This window comes from Cryptomeria japonica, chromosome 1 (genome assembly GCF_030272615.1).
Source record: "Cryptomeria japonica chromosome 1, Sugi_1.0, whole genome shotgun sequence".
Lineage (NCBI taxonomy): Eukaryota > Viridiplantae > Streptophyta > Pinopsida > Cupressales > Cupressaceae > Cryptomeria > Cryptomeria japonica.
Genome location: NC_081405.1, coordinates 285,147,123 through 285,167,600, shown reverse-complemented (window position 1 = coordinate 285,167,600; position 20,478 = coordinate 285,147,123).

The following is a 20,478-nucleotide window of genomic DNA, read 5'->3' as shown; positions in this document are numbered from 1 at the left end:
CTTTTAGCATCATATTTGGCATTGCCCATGTTGCAAGATTGGCACTTGGTGGTGTCACTATTGATTGTATTGAGTTTGTAGCCACATTTGGTGTTGCCCACGTTGTAAGATTGGCACTTGGTGGTGTTAGTGTTGATTGTATTGAGGATGTAGCCATATTTGCATTTTGAGACATACCTTGTTTTGTTGTAGCAATTTTTGCTTGTGTCTACATTGTAACGGGCATTTGAGGTATATTCTAGCTTAATGTCACACCTTGTGGTAGTATTGTTGAAATATCTACCCCTAGTGGTAGTTTGGTCCCATTTTGTACTAAGAGAGTGAGATACCTATCTCTATCACTATTAATGAGAGTGTTGAGGATCATTAATGTTGTGAGGTCTTGTTGGGCTGCTTCGAGCTCTTCCTTTGTCAAATTATGTCATATTTCATCAAGGGAAGGCATCTTGTTTGGGTTTGTTGTTGTGTGGATAGATCCATATTCCATATTGGGTTGACCAAGGGGTCATTGTTAGGATCCATTTTATTTTTTGCCTTCTGAGCACGTGTTAATGGCATGAGTATTGCTTTGAAGTGATTTTGACTCTCTAAGATGTGTATGCAAGACTTAGTTAAATGCAACTAAATGTGTTTCTGTGACACCCTAAAATGCAAATGACTTGCTATCTAGGATTTCTAAATTCAGACACAAGATTTTCAGCGTATTGCCTGAAAGCTTCAAATTCTGCCTCTTCTTTAATTCAGTTTTCTAGGTCTATGTCTATATGTACATATTTTTGAACTTCTTCATCTATGACAACCTGGAATATGTCATATTGGTTTTGATTAGTTATTAATTCTTCAGAAAGGATATATAAATCATCAATTATTTCTAATTAAGTGTTGTTTTCCCCAAGATTTGGTTGTTCAAGTGGGAATTGATCATTTCCTTTTAGACCCATGTGTTTGAATATTACTATGCAGATAATGCAGACTCTAAGAATGAATGAATGATATCTAAGATGATGGACACTTTTTCTTTTTCTAACATAGTTTGAAGAATGTTGCTATGGTTTTCTCTACCAATTGTCTAATGGCTTCTTTTTGAGTTGCTCTTTTTATCTTTTTCCTTAGTTTCTCATCAAGGTGAACAGACTTTCGGATTTCATCATCTATGATAGCCTCAACTGTGTCATATTGGGCACGATTGACTCTTAACTCCCAAGCGAGGTTATCTAAACCATAAATTATTTGTAATTGGTCACTGTTTGGTCCAAGATTTGGTTGTTCAAATGGGAATTCTCCATCTCCTCTAATACCCATGGACTTAGGTATGATTCCTATAATCTGATGTGACACTAATCTTAAGGTGAAATGACTTGTATGAGGACTTTTTGTGTTGACTCTCATGGGACTTCTACATGACTTGAGTACCTAGGACCTATGATCACTTGAAATTAACATTTTCATCATCTTTGAATTTGTGCAAAAAGGTTTGGTTTCGACGTTGGTTTTGTTGTTGGCACTTGTTTTCTTGTTGAAGTTTTTGACCTTGTTGAACACTAAAACTCTTGACTTTGTTTTGATTTGAATCTTGCAATGTTTTGGAATTTGTTGAAGTATAGCAAAGAGCACAATAATCACATAAAAAACAATAACATGAATATAGCAATTGTTGAGGAAAGTTTTTCAAATTTCCATGAATGTTGGAATCTTTTTCAAGGCCCCATTTTATTTTTGTTGTATTTGGGCAATTTGACATCAGATAAACTCTCCTAATGTCAAAAGGTCATGAGTATTATCACAGCCCACATCTTGATACTTCGTCAAATCAAACAGTCATGTCACACCCTAGGGTGCACCCATTTTTTTGCCTTTTTTCAGAAATTAGACCAAAGAAGATTGCTCCTCAATTGGCCCGTTATCTTGGGAGATTTATGGTGAGTGTCTTGGGGGTAGATTCTTCCCCACCCTTGCACTATGATAAAACAAGTGTCTGGTTGCTGACTCGGCTTGGCTTCTAATTTCTATAGTGTTTAGATAGGGTTTCATTTGAGTAGTAACAATCAGCAACATTTTACACTTTGTTGAGGGAGGTATCCCAGTCTGTAGAGGTTACACTCTATGGATTTTAATGCATCATATAGGCATGAAGGGAGGCATAAAGCCATTGTGACAACATGTAACACTCATCACACATAATTTTCATCACATACACATTTGATTATAGTGGCTTAGATTACTTGGTTTTAGCCATTGGCCACTTAGGTCATTCCCCTCTCACTAACTTTAATGGTGCCCTAAGGGCAACTCGAGAGGGTAGGCCTTCTAAAGGATTTAATTGCATAAAATAAAGGAAAGCATGAAAGAAGAGGTTATGGTTTTCTGATCACCCATTGAAGGGGAGAGCATAATACCTATCTCTTAGAATACACAAAAGACAAGGTTATTTTTATCCCTTCATTGCAATGAATTTCTATTCTAAGTGGAGAAGTTTCTCCACACAGACATGGTGTTCATTTTAACCAGCATAGCAATGATGAAAGTTGTTTTTGTTCTTTATTAAAGAACCAAAAAGAAGTGTTTCTAAGCTACCCTTGCAAAAAACTAATAATGTTAGACAACACACGGTGGGTTATCCAACCTAATTTGCAGGTTACAGAGTTTTGTCTTTTCACAGAAAGAGAGGTATTCTGGTAAAAACCAGAACTATAATAAAACAAAAAATAGAAAACTAAATTTATCAAATGCGACTAACCTACTAATGAAATGCGAATTGATATCATATCAAATGAGACATGATGAACCAGCAATTGCAAATTACTATGTAAGCAATTGCAACATGAAGACTAATCAATTGTGATGTGATGTGATAGCAATTGTGACTTCTAAAAAAAATTATGTTATTTTTTTTAATTTTTAATTTTTTAATTTTTTTGGACTTTTAATAGAAAAATAGAAGGAAAAGATAGAAGATAGAAGAGTTGTTCATGTGTGTGTGAAACAGAGAAATAAGTCTGTAAGCTACAAGACACAACACTTCAATTAAGTCATTACATGTATGGTTAGACAGATATAAGCATGAATAATAAAACCATTACAACTCAACCAATTGCCTTCTAAAAGATTCAAGTATAAGATTGCTCTCAGATTTGTATAAGCAACACCAGTGACTAGACTACACCAAGATGAAGGATTTAATCTATATGAGCATGAGATTAAGCTAAATGGATGCAAGATGGATGAATAGATTCAAGCATTCATGGATTCAAGCAAAAAGAAATTAAACTAAGATGCAATAATCTCAAAAAGAAAGCACAATATCTTTAATGACTCCAAAGCAGAAACTGTATAATAACAATAAATCTCTAGGGTGTTTTGAATGAGAGCTGAAGGCTACATTTATAGAAATTCACAAGAGAGATCAAGAAAAAGCACAATTTAGGATTAATTGAAATAATTGAGAAATCAGATTCAGTTAACCTTGAGATAGATTCCAATTATAGTTTAATTGAAATGCATTCAGATTATAAGCTCAAGTTTGCATTAGAGATATAATTCATTAATTCCATGCACTTGAGATAAAAATAGATAATTCTTTGATTTATTCAAGAAAAGAGTTTTTTTAATGCAACTGAACTTCTTTTTCTCAAAAGCTTTGATTTCCAATTTTAGAGAATGATTAAATTCCTTTTAATTCCTTTTCTGATTTCAAGTTCTCAATTTAGAAGAAATAAATAATATCTCAAGTTTGGTTTCTCTTTCAATTCAATTCTTTTATTTTATTTTCAATTTAACTCTTTCTTTGTGATTAATTCCTCTTTTGTGTTAAATTAATTCCTTTTTGCATGATTAAATGACAAATTTATTAATTAATTAAATATGATAGGATATTTAATTAATTAAATAGAATAATTGATCAAAATGATTTTCTTGAAATGATTTAATTAATTAAATAAATATTTAATTAATATAGAATTATTGATTTGAAGAATTAATTAACTGTGTGCTCAAAGTTGATTTAATTGCCTTTGGTTAGGACCTTGGTGATGTTGTCGAGATTAGGGGCCCATGGTCATCACCACTGTGGACCAAAAAGTCTATTTCCAGAAGGATACTTTGCGTAAATGTCTCGAGACCAGGAAGAGTCAGAACATGATTATTGAAGTGCAAGTTAATAATTAGTTTACCTAATCCAATAGATCTACTTGTAGCATCGTTCTCTAAGCCAGATTGAACTTCATATCGTGGTTTGATAGTAACAAGATCAGTAGACAAATTCTCCTCATTTACATTAGATGATTCAGAGTTTGATGTTGAGTAGATATTGTCATAAATAGGACTGTTGTCAGAGTCATCAGAGTCATCGGATGAATTTTCTGAGTCTTATTCAAGTGATTGAGTGAATGTATGTATGGTATCAACACCAACATCTTTAATGCTACAAGTTCCTTCAATATTTGGCTCATTTATAATTTGTATCTGACATACCTGTTGACATAACCTTGATGGTTCTGTGAGTCCCTATCGTCTACTCTATTTAGCTTCTTCTAGACTAATGACTGGTTCTGTTTCTGTAGCTTCCAATTCTTCTTGTGTAGTGCCATACCTGATTTGTTCTTTCCTATTAGAGAGAGACATAGTAGGTAAAGAATTTTCTTGTATTCTTCCTTCTTTTAGCCCTTGTTCATAGTTTGCATGCCTTTTTAATCTAATTTTTTTTTATCTCCGTTTGTAGTTTTAAGCGTATCAGCTCTTGTGTTTCATCCGTGATACCATTGGACTCTTCTAGAGTTTTTGTACTAGATGTATCTGAGAGATGATTCGAACCCCATTCATACTCATTCAAGTTAGTTTTTGAATCATCTACTTGTTTCCTACCAGTGTATGTGACAGGAACTTTTAGTGGTGCAAACAATTCTCTGATTCTTTCTACTTCATCTCTCATATCTTCTGGAACTTCAACTCCTTGTATTGTTGTAATTGACACCATCAAAACTTGAGTACTAACTATTTCTTCTCTCTCGATTGGTAGTTCCTCTTTTCCTTTTCCATACTCTTCTTGAGTTTGTTGAGCATCGACTTCCTATGATGTTGAAGGCGATATCCTTTTCTTCCACTTAGACTTAGAAGTATGTTTTTGGTTTGATGTCTTTTTTGGATTGTATACCAGTCCAGCCTTATCATTTGTAGATTTTGTTTGTAGCTGAATTAGTTCAATAATACCCTCTTGATGTTTTCCTAGGGGACTAGTACCTGAATACCCCATGCGTTGGATCATTTTGTAGCCAGGACCATATTGGGTTAGGGAAATCTCACAATATCGTACTTCCTCGTTTTGACTATCTTACTTGAAAAGCCACTTAAGAACAACATCCTCTTCTATTTCATCTGCCAAGGAAGTAGAAGACTATACAAAAAGACCATCATATATGATATTCAAAGTTAAAGTCTGCGTTCTCATAGCCTCTGATGGTTTTCCCAACTGTTTGGTGATGGAGGGAGAGAGACTAATGAAAGTACTGGTTCTATCTTGTAGCCATCCATGCCAGTATTTATAATCTTCAATTTCTTTTCTAAGTCCTTCATCAGAGCTTTTGGACTTTTATTTGTAGAGGCTTCTCTATTATGAGGCATAAAGGTATTAGCACCTTTTGTCAATGCATTGCAGGGGAGATTTGTATCAGTAGGGATACTGACTTCAACTCTGTTATAAGGAAATTGTAAGAATTGATGGTATGTAGATGGAACTACCTTAATTTCATGAATCCACGACCTGCCTAGTAAGATATTGTATGACAGAGGAAGATCAAGTACCTGGAAAATGACATCTCTTTCTACAAGTATCACCCTGATTGGTAATGATACCAGACCTTTAGAGGTCCTTTCTTCTTCATCATAGGCTTTAATTGTTATTTTCTTGGCCGGATCAATGACATTTTCAGAAAATCCTAGTTGTATAAGAAGACTATAAGTACAGATATTCAACCTTGCACCTCCATCTAGTAAAACACGTTTAACTTTATGTTTATGGATCATGGCTTCAATATGCAATGGCTGGTTATGTGGATGATTTAGCGAGCTGTCATCTTATTCAGAGAAGGTCAGATGGTGAGGTGAAGTCAAATAACCCACCATAGATTGAAACCGACTAATATCTAAATCTTTTGGAACATTAATGGTGAGTAACACTTTGTCCAGGATCTCTTTGTGAGCAGAAGAGATCTTTAGTAATTCAAAGATGGAAATTTGAGCATTTGTCCTCTTCAGTTGTTCAACAATGCTATATCTAGAGGATAATGATGAAGTTAGCTATTTAAATTTATCAAATGTTGTTTCTTTTTGTTTATTTGATGAGGTTGGTAGGTTTGATGTTGTTTGAGCAGGAGTTGAAGAACTAGCTCCTTGGAGAGTGACTTTCTTTTGAGAATGGGTCATAGCATTTGCATGTCGTGATTCATGTTGTTTGTCTTTGATTATAATCGCATTGCAATATTTAGGTTGGTAAGACTCTATCATGTTGATGACGTTGTCATTGCTAGTATAAGTGTAATTTACTTTGGCACCTCCTTTTGTTTTTGAGGAATCACCTTGTTCGTAAATAGGTAAAGGATCTTTAAATGCTTTGTGATCAGCATTTGTCGAGTGATTCTTGACAATAATTTTACTAGCGTCTATGAGATCTTGAATCTCATGCTTGAGATTCATGCAGTTATTTATGTTATGACCTTTATTTCAATGGTAATCGCAATATTCATTTTCTCTCCACCATTTTGGTTTGACTTCTGGATCATATGGCCTAGAATTATCTGGTAACGTTATCAGATTGTTTGCCAATAAAGTTTTGAAAGTGGATTCGTATGATTCTTCCAGAGGAGTGAATTCTTGTCTAGGTTTCGAAAGCCAAGGTTTCTCTTTGAACCACTCTTTTACTTTCTTCAGAGGATTTTTTGTTGCGGTTTCAGCTGCTTTGAGTTCTTGCATGCCACTAGCCAAGTTAAATATTGTGGGCTTTGAATTGGTTTTAACAGTGTCTACCACTCTGTCATTAATAACATTCTTATTGTTGTCTTTGCCATATTTCCAATACTTGTTCTTCTATTTAGAGCTAGATCCTGGTTGTGTTTCTTTCCAAGGTGAGATATCTCCTTTCTTTATAAGCACATCTTGCATTCAGATAGCATTATCTACCATTTTGTTAAATGATGGGTGTACTTGCATTTGGACACTATATTTCAATTCAGGGATCAGATTGTTAAAGAATATATCTATTTTCTCATAATCTGGAATAGCCCGTGAATATCTAGAGAACATCTTTCTCCAACGTTGGAGGAAAGTGTGAAAAGGCTCCCCTGTTTTCTGTTAGGTATTGCAAATCTTGATCATAGTAACGGGGTGTCGAATGCTATAGGAGTATTATTGTAAAAACAGTTAATTCTTCAAAAAAATTTATTCCCTTAGGTAGACTTGAGAACCATTCCATAGCTTTCCCTCCCAAACTTCTCAAGAATAGGCGCATGAGATACATTTGGTCATGCATGAACTCCATACATAAAGTGCAAAATTCTTTGATATGGTCTTGGGGATCTCAACTTGTTAAGGAAATGGAGGAATGTATAGGTTTTTGTCAAATGGAAATGGGCATATTGTCTCTAGAGAATATTGTTTTGGGGATTTATCCTTGTTTTTCAATTCTGTGATCTCAGTCCATAAGGCTTGTAATTGTCTATGTACCATTATTATGGGTGATTCTTCCTTTTTAGTGATGAGAGTCTAAACATCATATCTAGTAGGAAGTTTAGTGCCTTGTTTTGCTAGTTCTAGAAAATAGTCTTCTTTTTCTCTAACCATGATAACCTTCATCATTTTTTGGAAATTTTTATTCTTTTGACATCTATGAATATCAGTTTTTGGAGGTTCAGAGTCTTCAGATTCACTTGATGAGGAATCATTTTTGGTATCATGAATACTGAGGTTGTCTTCAGTATTTTGTTTTGTTCTAGGTATAGTGGGAGATAAAGGTTGATAAAAAACTGGCACATCTGATGATGAAGGTTTATCTATGAGAGGGTCCTTTACGTAAAATGGGTTATCTTGATATGAAAAGGATTGCCCTTTTCCTTTGGCATCTGTCTTATGATAACTTCTAGTTTGAATAGGCATTTTTATTGACTAATGTAACCTAAAGCTATTTGTGATACAGAAGTCAAGATCAAATTCAGAGCTAGTTGTTCGGTTAATGTTTTGATTGAGAGAAGCAACTAAGATTTACTCTGGTTTTAGGAAAGATCTACCTATGTAAGACATTTATCTAAGTTGATTTGAGAGAAGTGACTAAAACTTAGTGTCATTTCAGGAACGATCTATCCTATATAAGACGTTATCTAAGTGACTTAAGTTTGATAAGTAGTTGATTGAACTAGCTGAAAGATGATCGACAAAATTGTGCAACACAAACGACAAAGGTACACTGTTTTGATCTATTTATGCTTGATGATACCAATTTTATGCTCGTTGTAGACTGTTTTAGGCAAGTTTGACTATTCTAGACTAACAAAATCAGAGATTCATATGACAGGTTTTACAGGACTAGACGATAGTTTAATAGCTTCAGGATGATGACAATAGTGTTTCGTATGAGTTGTTGCCTAAGACCGTATGATAGATGGGTATGTCTGAAATGAAAAAATGATCATTGCAATGTTTTATTGTATGACACAGGATGCAGGCTCAAATGACAGTTCCCTAAACAAGATGACAAATAATCAGGTCTCGTACGACACATAATGCAAGCTCAAATGACAGACTGTTAGGATTGATGGAATTTCGCATGACATAGATATGAAGCAGGACGATAAATCAGAAGACTCGTATGACTGTTTAATTGATAGAGGCAAAATTCACAGATTTCAATGACTGAGTATGACAAGTTTTGAGATGGATTGAGTTTTCACTGACTGATGATGACCAGTTTTGAGGTGGACTGAGTTTCGACTAGGATAGACTAGTTTTGACATGGACAGAGTTTTGACTAGGATAGACTAGTTTTGAAATGGACAGAGTTCCGACTAGGATAGACTAGTTTTGACATGGATAGAGTTTCAACTAGGATAGACTAGTTTTAACATGGACAAAGTTTCAACTAGGATAGACTAGTTTTGACATAGACAAAGTTTTGATCACTGAGTTTGTTTCTTGTTTTCTCTAGTTTTGGTATTGCAGTTTTAGTTTGAGGGATGAAAACACAGAAAACACGTAATATGAATAACTCCAATCACAACAGGAAAACCCTACGAAAATTGGTGAGAGAAGAAAACCTTTGCTTGTAGACTCAGGTACACACCTAATAGCTAATCAGAATATGGTCGCTAAGTCTCACGCAATGGATTCTCAACGTTGTATTAGCCGACTCCAAACGCTAATGGGGGCACAAAATGACAAGTATCTTGGGAGAGTTACTATCTCTCTTGCACAAATATTATCCCCCATTTCAGAGGTGAACTGGGTAGCTTCTAATTTTAATTGGAACTAGTAAGGGATCGGTTTGGTGCATTGAGGTATAAACTCAATTAAGAGGTCTCCCAACCTTGAAAACCAAGGTTCAATATACCCAAAGGTACATAGGAGAGCATTTTCTGAGCACTACTGTTGACTTGATTTTCATCAAATCACGTTTGTTTTATAGTGGGTTGGAGTACTTGGCATTAATTCATTCCCACTTGGGTCATTCCCCTCTCATCGGTGGTAATGGATATTGAGTTATTAGCTCCTTGGGAGGGCAGGCCCGCTAAAGATATACAAATCTCAAACTTAAAGAAAACACCTCAAGGGTTTGGATTTTGATTGTCTATAAAGACAAGAGCATACTCTCCTACCTCTCAGAATTTTCTAAAACATAAAATAAAAATTTGTTCTTTAACCAGATAGCAAGTTAGGTTCCTAAAAAAAAAAGAATTTAATGAATAGACGATGTTTGGTTGATTCTCCTCAGGCAACCTGCAAAGACAACGAATCAGTAGTCATATTGTCTTTATGTGACAAGCATATTCTTTGATAGGCATTCTGCAAAATCTGATTAGGTTGTAAAAATTTCTCAGATAGATAGATAACAAGCCAGGGTCAGCGTCAGTATAATAAAAATTGAATGAGAAAACTTGACAAAAGAAATCTACTTTTTAACCCAGAAATACAGATCCGTACGACAATTTTCACTGATTCTTATGATAATTCATACACAATTGTATGATAATTGCAGTTTGTCATCTGGCACTATGGGAAAACTCATATGACAATTCGTAGAAACTGTACAGACGAAAATCCAAAAAAAATAAAAATCTGAAAAAAAAATTAAAAGAAAAAAAGTTACTCCGAGGCCTAAAAATGTAGTCTTCTGCCCCACGGTGGGCGCCAGAAATGTGTGTGTGAAAAAGCAAAATAATTATGTAAGCTACTTGACACAACACTTCAATTAAGTCATTACATGTATGGTTAGACAGATATAAGCATGAATAATAAAACCATTACAACTCAACCAATTGCGTTCTAAAAGATTCGAGTATAAGATTGCTCCCAGATTTGTATAAGCAACACCAGTGACTAGACTACATCAAGATGAAGGATTTAATCTATATGAGCATGAGATTAAGCTAAATGGATGCAAGATGGATGAATGGATTCAAGCAATATGGATTCAAGCAATCATGGATTCAAGCAAAAATAAATTAAACTAAGATGCAATAATCTCAAAAAGCAAGTACAATCTCTTTAATGACTCTAGAGTAGAAATTGTATAATAACAATAAATATCCAGGGTGTTTTGAATGAGAACTGAAGGCTAAATTTATAGAAATTCACAAGAGAGATCAAGAAAAAGCACAATTCAGGATTAATTGAAATAATTGAGAAATCAAATTCAGTTAACCTTGAGATAGATTCCAATTATAGTTTAATTGAAATGCATTCGGATTATAAGTTCAAGTTTTCATTAGAGATATAATTCATTAATTCCATGCACTTGAGATAAAAATAGGTAATTCTTTGATTTATTCAAGGAAAGAGTCTTTTTAATGCAACTGAACTTCCTTTTCTCAAAAGCTTTGATTTCCAATTTTAGAGAATGATTAAATTCCTTTTAATTGCTTTTCTAATTTCAAGTTCTCAATTTAGATGAAATAAATAGTATCTCAAGTTTGATTTCTCTTTCAATTCAATTCTTTTATTTTATTTTCAATTTAACTCTTGCTTTGTGATTAATTCCTCTTTTGTGATAAATTAAGTCATTTTTGCATTATTAAATGACAAATTTATTAATTAATTAAATATGTTAGGATATTTAATAACTTAAATAGAATAATTTATCAAAATGATTTTCTTGGAATGGTTTAATTAATTAAATAAATATTTAACAAATACAGAATTATTGATTTGAAGAATTAATTAATTGTGTGCTCAAAGTTGATTTAATTGCCTTTGGTTAGGACCTTGATGATGTTGTTGAGATTAGGGGCCCATGGTTTAGGTGACCAATTTTAGGGTATTACAATTCTACAATTATGTTGTTCCACACTATGCGAGCCAACACATCGATTTCGTTAAAGAACTTGTACTTGGTTGGAAAGCGATGGATGGTTCTGTGATATTGAGTGATTTCCTCTCTTTCTTCGATTTCACTGAGCTCTTTTTTAGCCTTTAGAATTTTTTGATAATTTTTTTGTTGTCTCCTATTTTGCTTTTCCTTCCTTGCACCTGAAATTCAGAATGTCACCTTTCCTGCTATTGAATTAAAAATATTTTATATGCAGAAATGAAATTTTCCAGAATTCAATAAAAATTCAGGGTTAGATGCGCAATAGAAAATCATGTAAAAGCAACACAATAATTTTTTAATTATCAATCTTTTAGGGCAATTGTGATCTATTTAGGTAATTACGACATCCTGTGTGATCAATTGTGACATGGTGTCAGGTCGATTGTGATATGATATGAGCAATTGCGAATTTCTGCATATGCAATTGCGACGTCCAATTTCCTGTGTCCATATGAATCTACAAAACATATGAAAATAAAATCAAAGGTTAGAGTGATTCACATCGGGTTCACCATTGTTTCTATGCCTAAATGTCATGAATGTATAAAGCTAATTAGCAAATAAGAATGAATCACCAATTCCTAACTAATTGACAAATATCAAACATAATCAATGAAAATCAATACGAAAAAAGGAATGAATTCAAATAAGAACTCTCTCATTCTACATCTCTTCTTCCATTGTGCTTCTCCAATTTGAGTAGTTGGTGGCTCTCAGGTATTGCACCAATTTCCTGCATACAAATGTTTTGAAGACTGTGATTCTAAAAAAGATAGATTGAATTGATGAAAAGAGGTTGAATTTATAGATTTTCAATACAAAGGAGGTGAGAAATAAAACTCAAGTGTTGATTGATAGATAACTCATTTAGATTGATCAATGAACTCAATTGATTGACCTGTTAACTCATTTGATTGAGTAGTCAACTGGATTGATTGAAGAGTGAATTGAATAGATGGATTAGTCAACTCACTTGATTGATTAGTAAACCGAATAGATGGATTAGCCATAAAAAGGTGATTGAGAGTTAAAAAGGATGATTGATGAGTTAACTAAGTTAACTGATTTGATCAATCAGTTCTAATTTTAGCATGTGTTGTAGGAATTTGAAATTGAATTTGAATTTCATTTTCAATTTGGATTTGAATTTGGTCATTTGAATGTTAAAATGCACATGAAATTAATTGAATTTCAGATTTGGGGAAATGTGAATTTGAAAATGTGAAACTAGATGAAATTAGGTGAAATTCAAATTTGGGGGAATGAGATGAATTAGATGGAATTAACTGAAATTATAAATTGGGAATTTGGAGGAATAAGTAATTAATTTAAATAATTTAAATGAAATTATTTAAACTTAGGAGATTGAATTAATTAAATAATAAAGATTTATTTAACTAAGGAAATCATAATTAATTAAATAATTCATATTAATTAATAATTGAGATATGGTTAACTGATTAAAATGATTTGAGAATAGAAATAGAATAATTAGGAGTGTTGAAGGGCGATGATTAGAATAAATAGTTAGTTTAATCAAATAATTAAAGAATTACTTAATTAAATAGATGAATAATTAGTGTAGAATTAATGAGACATTTTTAGGTGTCTACACATACATCTATAGTTTAATATTTCAGAATCTCTGGTAGTGAATTGGAAGTTTGATCCTAGATGTGATGAAGGAATATTTCTTGGTCACTCTAATAAAAGAAAAGCACATAGATGTTATAACAAAAGATTGCAGAGAATTGTAGAGATCAATAATGTCAAGGTGGATGAGCAGAATAGAAGTCAAATTAGAATTTATGAGCAAAATCGGCAGTGGAAATGGTCTTAATTGAATCGGTAACACTTATACCGGAATAGAATGTAGAACCAATTACTTTGGCAGTATCAAAAAATTCAACAGTAACTGAAGATCGAGGAAGAGGGACATAAAGTTAGAAGATTCCTAGGTATGTAAGGTTGAATCGTTCAGAAGATCAGATAATTGGACAATAAGAAGGTTGGCAACTTATGAGGTATGCTTAATTTCTTTAATTATACCAACATCATTTATTGAATCTTGTAAGGATGAATGTTGGATGAAAGCTATGGAAGAGGAACTGGATAAGTTAGAAAAGGACAACACATGGACTTGGATGTTATTGGAACTTGACTTGATTGGTTTGCAATGGATATTCTTGGATAGAAGGAATTGATTATGTTGAATCCTTGCTCCAGTAGCTAGGATTTTCAGATATTTTCAAGGATTTTCTGATATGGTTTTTGTTTTATGATGACTTTACACCTTTAGCATGTTCAGATTTGGATTGGGCTAGAGATATAGGTAACCAGATAGGCTCATCTGGTGAAGATTTCTTTCTTGGAAAGAAACTTATTTCATGGATCAACAAGAATCAATCATGTACTTCTTTATCTGCTATTGAAGCTGAGTATGTTTCTATATCTACTAACTATACACAAGTTTTATGGATGAAGCATATGTTGAAGGATATAAAGCTAGATTGTAATGCATCCCTAGTTATTCATTGTAATAACTCTACTTCTATTGACATATCAAAGAATCTAGTATTTATATCAAGTATTATTTTATGAATGAGTAGGTGGAACCAAATGAAGTCAAATTGGTTTGATGAATCATTTAAGCATTTGAGATGAGAGATAGGTTGAGGTTTTCTATCCCTCCGGTAGAGACTTGAGTGATGTTGATTGGAATCAGTCCGGTATGCATTATCAGATCTATCATTCATTCTGGATTGATGTGTTGGTGCTACTACTTAGAGGGAGTAGTCAACCATATGGTTCCGAGGATTTATGATTTTATTTTGATGTTTATGTTAGATTTCGGGCATTGATGTCAAAGGGAGAGAGATATTCATGTGAAAAAATTAAGGAGTTATATACACTAGCGGGAGAGATATTTATATGAAAAACAAAGCTTAACAGAGATATCAGTGTAAGGGGAAGATTATTGGCACAAGGAGGAGGAACTGAATTTTAGATTGCTTGTATCCCATTGAGGGAGTTTGGTTCTGGTCTATGGATGGTTAATTAGTATAGAGATATTTGGTTTAGAACCTCATTGTCATATCATTATTGGGGAGATTATTGGTTGTCTTCCATTGGGGGAGACTTGTTTGGCATTTCTTGGCACTTGGATGTTTTTCACATCTAGTGTTGCCATCAATGCCAAAGGGGGAGATTGTTGGCAATTTGGAGGAATTAATTATGTGTTGTATTGATTTTTTGTCATTGATGTCAACACTATCTGCTTTGGTTGTTTACCAGTATCTGGTTGGTCATGGTAGGATGATTGGTTTTTGGTTGGTAAGATCATGTTGATCCGGTATACTTTGGTATACTTTGGCTTATGGAATTGGCTTAGATCTATTGTTCATGCTATATATTTAGTCAGTTGGTATTGATTTTGTGATCAAATGCTATCTTATATGTTGGTAAGCCTAGTTTATTGATCTGGTGAGGGTTTTATCGACATAACTTTGTTGAAGATCTTTTGATAAATCCAATAAGTGGTGTTGGTGCAACTTATACAAGGTTATTTGGATGTTGATGGTTATCATGTTCATGTTCCAGTTGTTTGTGGTGTTTCATTGGGCTTATGGTGACCTATTATAGGCTTGGTGTTATTCTGCTAGGTTATGGACTGGTTTATGTAACATCTGGGTTGATGCACCTGATGTGTTACTAGTTGGGTTCATTGATTGGATTATGTTGTTTTGGTCTTAGGCCGACTTGGTTGATCATTAGATTACAGGTTTAAGTTATGAATTTATTGTATTATCTTTTAGGTAGCCGACCTAATTGTTTAGGTCCCAAGTTGGTATAAATATGATGTAAGACCTCTTTGTAGATCATGAGATCATGTATCATATGGGTTATGGGATTATCTATATGCAAACAATGTTGTAATCATATGCAAAGGTTTTGGTCGGTCATAGGTGATCGAATTGGGTTTGGGGAAAAGGTTTAAGGCCTTCGATATTGAGCTTAACTAGAACTATACTAAGGCATGGGAGATGCTATAATTGCAGTTCAATCTTCATTCCAGATTGTTGTTCGATGTTTTTTGTAGCCAATGAGACCTCTTTGTGATGAGTAGTGTGCTCTAAGTTGTTGGCCTTCCTACATGTGCAAACCCCTTATTGAAATATTTATTCATCTGATCAGTGGATAGATATTGTGGGTCTCCAATCCCACCGTGGTTTTTCCTCTTTGAGGTTTTCCTCATATAAATCTGTGGTGTTATGGTGTTCATCTTTTTGGTTGCATTGTTGCTTATTTTTATATGCTTTTATTTTTACTAGTTGCTAAGTTGTTGCATTAATAAGGTTAAATTTCTCCATTCCGGCAAAACACTGATTCACCCCCCCCTCTCAGTGTTCTTGGATCCCAACAAATACATAACACAATTAGTGCTTGTGTCAAAAATAAAGATCCCAATTTTCTTTTCACTTCCCTTCCTTCTCCTCCTCATCTTAAGAAAAATGTTGATAAAGGACCTAAAATTGTTGAGAAACTCCATGATATCCTAGCTAAGATCTCCCTTTGGGATTTGATTCAAACTTCACCTTCATACCATAAGTTGATCCAAGAAGCTGATGGTATGATGAAAGAATAAGTATTTGGTAGAATACTGAGAGGGGGGGAGGGGTGAATCAGTATATTGAAAAACTGATACAAAGTTCTCAAACTCAAACTCAGTCAAACAAAGTAAACATATCTCAATCAAGATCAATATTCATAAGAATACTTGACATCAACCAATTTAACTAATATGACAACTTTAATAGTAAACAACTTCAATCTTGTAAACATCAACAATGCTTAATCATAACTCAAAATATCATCTCTCAATGCTTCTACTTAACATGCCTTATCAAAAGTTAACCAAATCAAGAAATAAAATCACAACCATAAAAGAATTCACCACTTGACACAAATGCTTATACGTGGAAAACCCAAATAGGTAAAAACCATAGTGACATGAGACTCACAAGGATATTCATCTGAACTCTTCTGAAGTTCACCCTATTAGGAGCCAAGCTTGTTAAAGCTTTACAATAAGTCCTGTTAAGAACTAATTCCAGTTAGGAATCACCCGATTAAGGGATTTACAAATATGCCTTGATGAAAAGCACAATACCCTATTAAAGGAGTAACCTCACTGGAGGATTTAAGAATCCAAGCTAATGGATCACCTTTTTAGAGGATTTAATGAGTAACCAAGCTTATTAGAGCTTACCTGGTTAGGGGATTTCACTTTTGTTGTAATTGTTAGAAAACAATAGGTTTTCTTGATCTGTCTGAGTAGAACTACATTTGCGTGATCAGATCCTTCTAAGCTTCAATTTGCCTTCACTCAAAGTGCAGATCCATTCACTAGTTGGGCAACTACACACTCAACAAGTTTCTATCAATCTTGTCAACAACCTTTACAAATAGCTTTATCGACCTTAAATATAAATCAATTAGGTCAGTAACACTACAAAAACCTAATTCTCATCATTGAGATTACCAAAAAGTCAATACAATTTTGATCATTAGAAATCATGACAATCTCTTCACACTCTTCAAGAAAATTCCAACCGCTCCATGATCACCGCTTCATCAGACTTTGTAACTCATCACGCATTCTACATTAGATGCAATCCACTTTGCTCCTTCCCTAGACAAAAACAAACGCGCCAATTTTTTTTTATCATATCCCCATACAATGATCACATGTGTCTCGATCATTACCGCTTATCAGATAATAAACCAACAAACTTGATTAGTTAGGGTTTAACAACTGATAGGGTTTACCGGTTACATTACATAGAAAGGTTTAACCCTTTACACTGGTTCACCAGTTCAACTCACAAACATTACATACCGGTTTACAACATCTTCCATAGAGCTCTTCTTACTAGTTACTAGCCAATATAAAAAACAACAATATCAACAATAACATGAATACCATTACTGGTTCAATTGACATTAATGACAACATATCATTAATGCAATTTCAATGCACAATGCCAACAAACTCAAAATGCCAACAATCTCCCCCTTTGGCATTGATGGAAATACAAATATCAACACCTCTGATTGCTACTGAGATTGGTGAATAGGAATCTTGGTTTATATTACCAAGTATTCACCTTGCTCTATCTATCTTCAGCCTATCGTTGGTTCACCTAATTAGACACATAATTCTTCTCCCCCTTTGACAACAATGCCAAAGTGAAAGTAAAACATGTAATTCTTCTCTCACTATGCATCAACATCATTCAGCAACTTGATGCTCCCCCTATGGGATACATCCACTTCTTCGTCAATCAATGTAAAATTTTGCAGCTCGTTCAGGGATTGATGCAATCAACATCATGCTCAACTAACTTCATGAAGAGGGACAACCCCCAATTGACTTCTAAGATACTAGAAAGTGGTCTTAGGCAGAGGTTTGGTAAAAGTATCTACAAGTTTCTCCTTGGTAGAAACATGCTCCAAGATAACATCTTTACTTTGAACTTTTTCCCTCAAGAAGTGATATTTCAATTCAATGTACTTAGTCCTTGTGTGCAAAACAGGATTTTTAGAAATGTTTATTGCACTTGTATTATCACACAAAATCTTTATTGGTTCTGAGATTTCTATCTTCAAACCTTCCAAAATGTGCCTCATCCATATAGCTTGTGTGCAATTCATATAAGTTGCTACATACTCAGCTTCAACAGTAGATTGTGAAGTGCAACTCTGCTTGTTAATACTCCATGAAATTAGCCTTCCTCCTAGAAAGAATGCTCCACCGGTAGTACTCTTCCAGTCATCAATATTTCCTGCACAATCAGCATTTGTATATGCTTTCAAACCAAAATTTCCACCATATGTATACCATAACCCATAGTCAACAGTACCTTTCATATATCTAAAAATTCTCTTGGTTGCCATCAGATGTGCCTCCTTTAGATTCTTCTGAAATCTAGCAACAATACCAACTGCATGGGCAATATCTAGTCAACTATGAACAACATAGTGTAATTTGCCAATCATTGACCTATATTCCATTTCATCTACAGACTTAGATGCATCTTCCTTGGACAATTTACAATGTGTAACCATTGGGGTTCCGACTGGTTTACAATTACTCATACCAAAAGTCTTTAAAACCTCTTTCACATACTTGGATTGAGTAATAAAAATACCATTCTTCATCTGCTATATCTGTAAACCTATGAATTTTTTTATTTCCCCTACTAATGACATCTCAAATTCATTCTTCATTTCATCTGTAAAACAATTACTTATGCCATCATTACCTCCAACTATAATGTCATCTACAAATACTTCACTGACTAGTATTTCATCTCCTTCAGACTTGAGATAAATGTCGATGTCATCACTGGTTCTAGCAAAGCCTATCTTCCTCAGATAAGTATGAAGCCATTCATACCATGCTCTGGGTGCTTGCTTTAATCCATACAAATCTTTATGCAATTTGCATACCATTTCTTCCTCATTTGTCAATGCATAACCATCAGGCTGCTCTATATAAACCTCTTCTTCTAGTATCCCATTCAAGAATGCAGACTTAACATCCATCCGGTATACCTTGAACTTCTTATGAGCTGCAAATGCAAGTAATGTTCTGACACCTTCCATTCTTGCTACTGGTGCAAAATTTTCTCCATAATCTTCTCCTTCTTCTTGCACATAACCTTTGCATACTAATCTTTCCTTATTGCGAACTACAACACCATGTTCATTTAATTTGTTTTTGAACACCCATTTAGTACCTATAACATTCTTGTTTACTAGTTGGGGTACCAGGGTCCAAGTGTTGATCTTCTCAATTTGATCCAACTCCTCCTCCATAGCTTTCACCCAATGATCATCACCAAATGCCTCCTTAGCAATTCTAGGTTCAAAGGTGGAGATCATGCAAGAGTTCTCTCTTATCCTCCTTCTAGTTAGTACACTGGCATCCTTATCCCCAATTATCTGTTCATGACTGTGATTCAGTCTCACATACCTAGGATTAACATGATCATTCTCCTCAGGTTCAGCTTCTTCATTATCATCTTCCTCTGAATTTATTTGTTTCGGTTGAACAAGTACATCATGATTTGCTTTACCAGTTTTTGATTTAATAGTTTCAGGTTCCAAAAGAAAAATGCAAGGATCTTCATCCTTCTTCTTAGAACTGGTTCCTTCTGAAGCTTCAGGATATTCATCTACATGAACATCAACACTCTCAACAATTCTCTATGTCTGGTTGTTGAAGCATTTATAGGCCTTACTCTTGGTGGAATAGCCAAGAAATATGCCTTCATCACTCTTAGCTTCAAACTTTCTTATGTAATTATCTCTTTTAATAAAACATTTGCTTCCAAATATCTTAAAATAGCTAACATCGGGTGATCTCCCATACTAGTACTCATATGGGGTCTTTTCCTTAACTCTTTTCACTAGAACTCGGTTCATTGTGTAGATAGTTGTACTTACAGCTTCTTTCCAAAATATTTTTGCTACACCTCCTTGTATCAACATAGTCTTAGCAGCTTCAACCACTGACCAGTTGTTTCTCTCTACTATACCATTCTATTGTAGTGTCCTTGGTGTAGAAAGCTAATGCTTGATACCATTATCATCACAATACTTAGTGAACTCCATAGAAGTGAATTCACCACCTTGATTTGTTCTTAGATATTTTATCTTTTTGCCACTTTCTTTCTCAGCTAAGGCTCTAAATGCCTTGAATTTACCAAAAGATTCATTCTTATCCTTCAAGAATGTGACCCACATCATCCTTGAACAATCATCACTGAAGATCATGAAGTATCTGTCACCTTGAATGCTTCTTGTTCTTATTGGTCCACATAGATCTGTATGAACCAAATCTAACA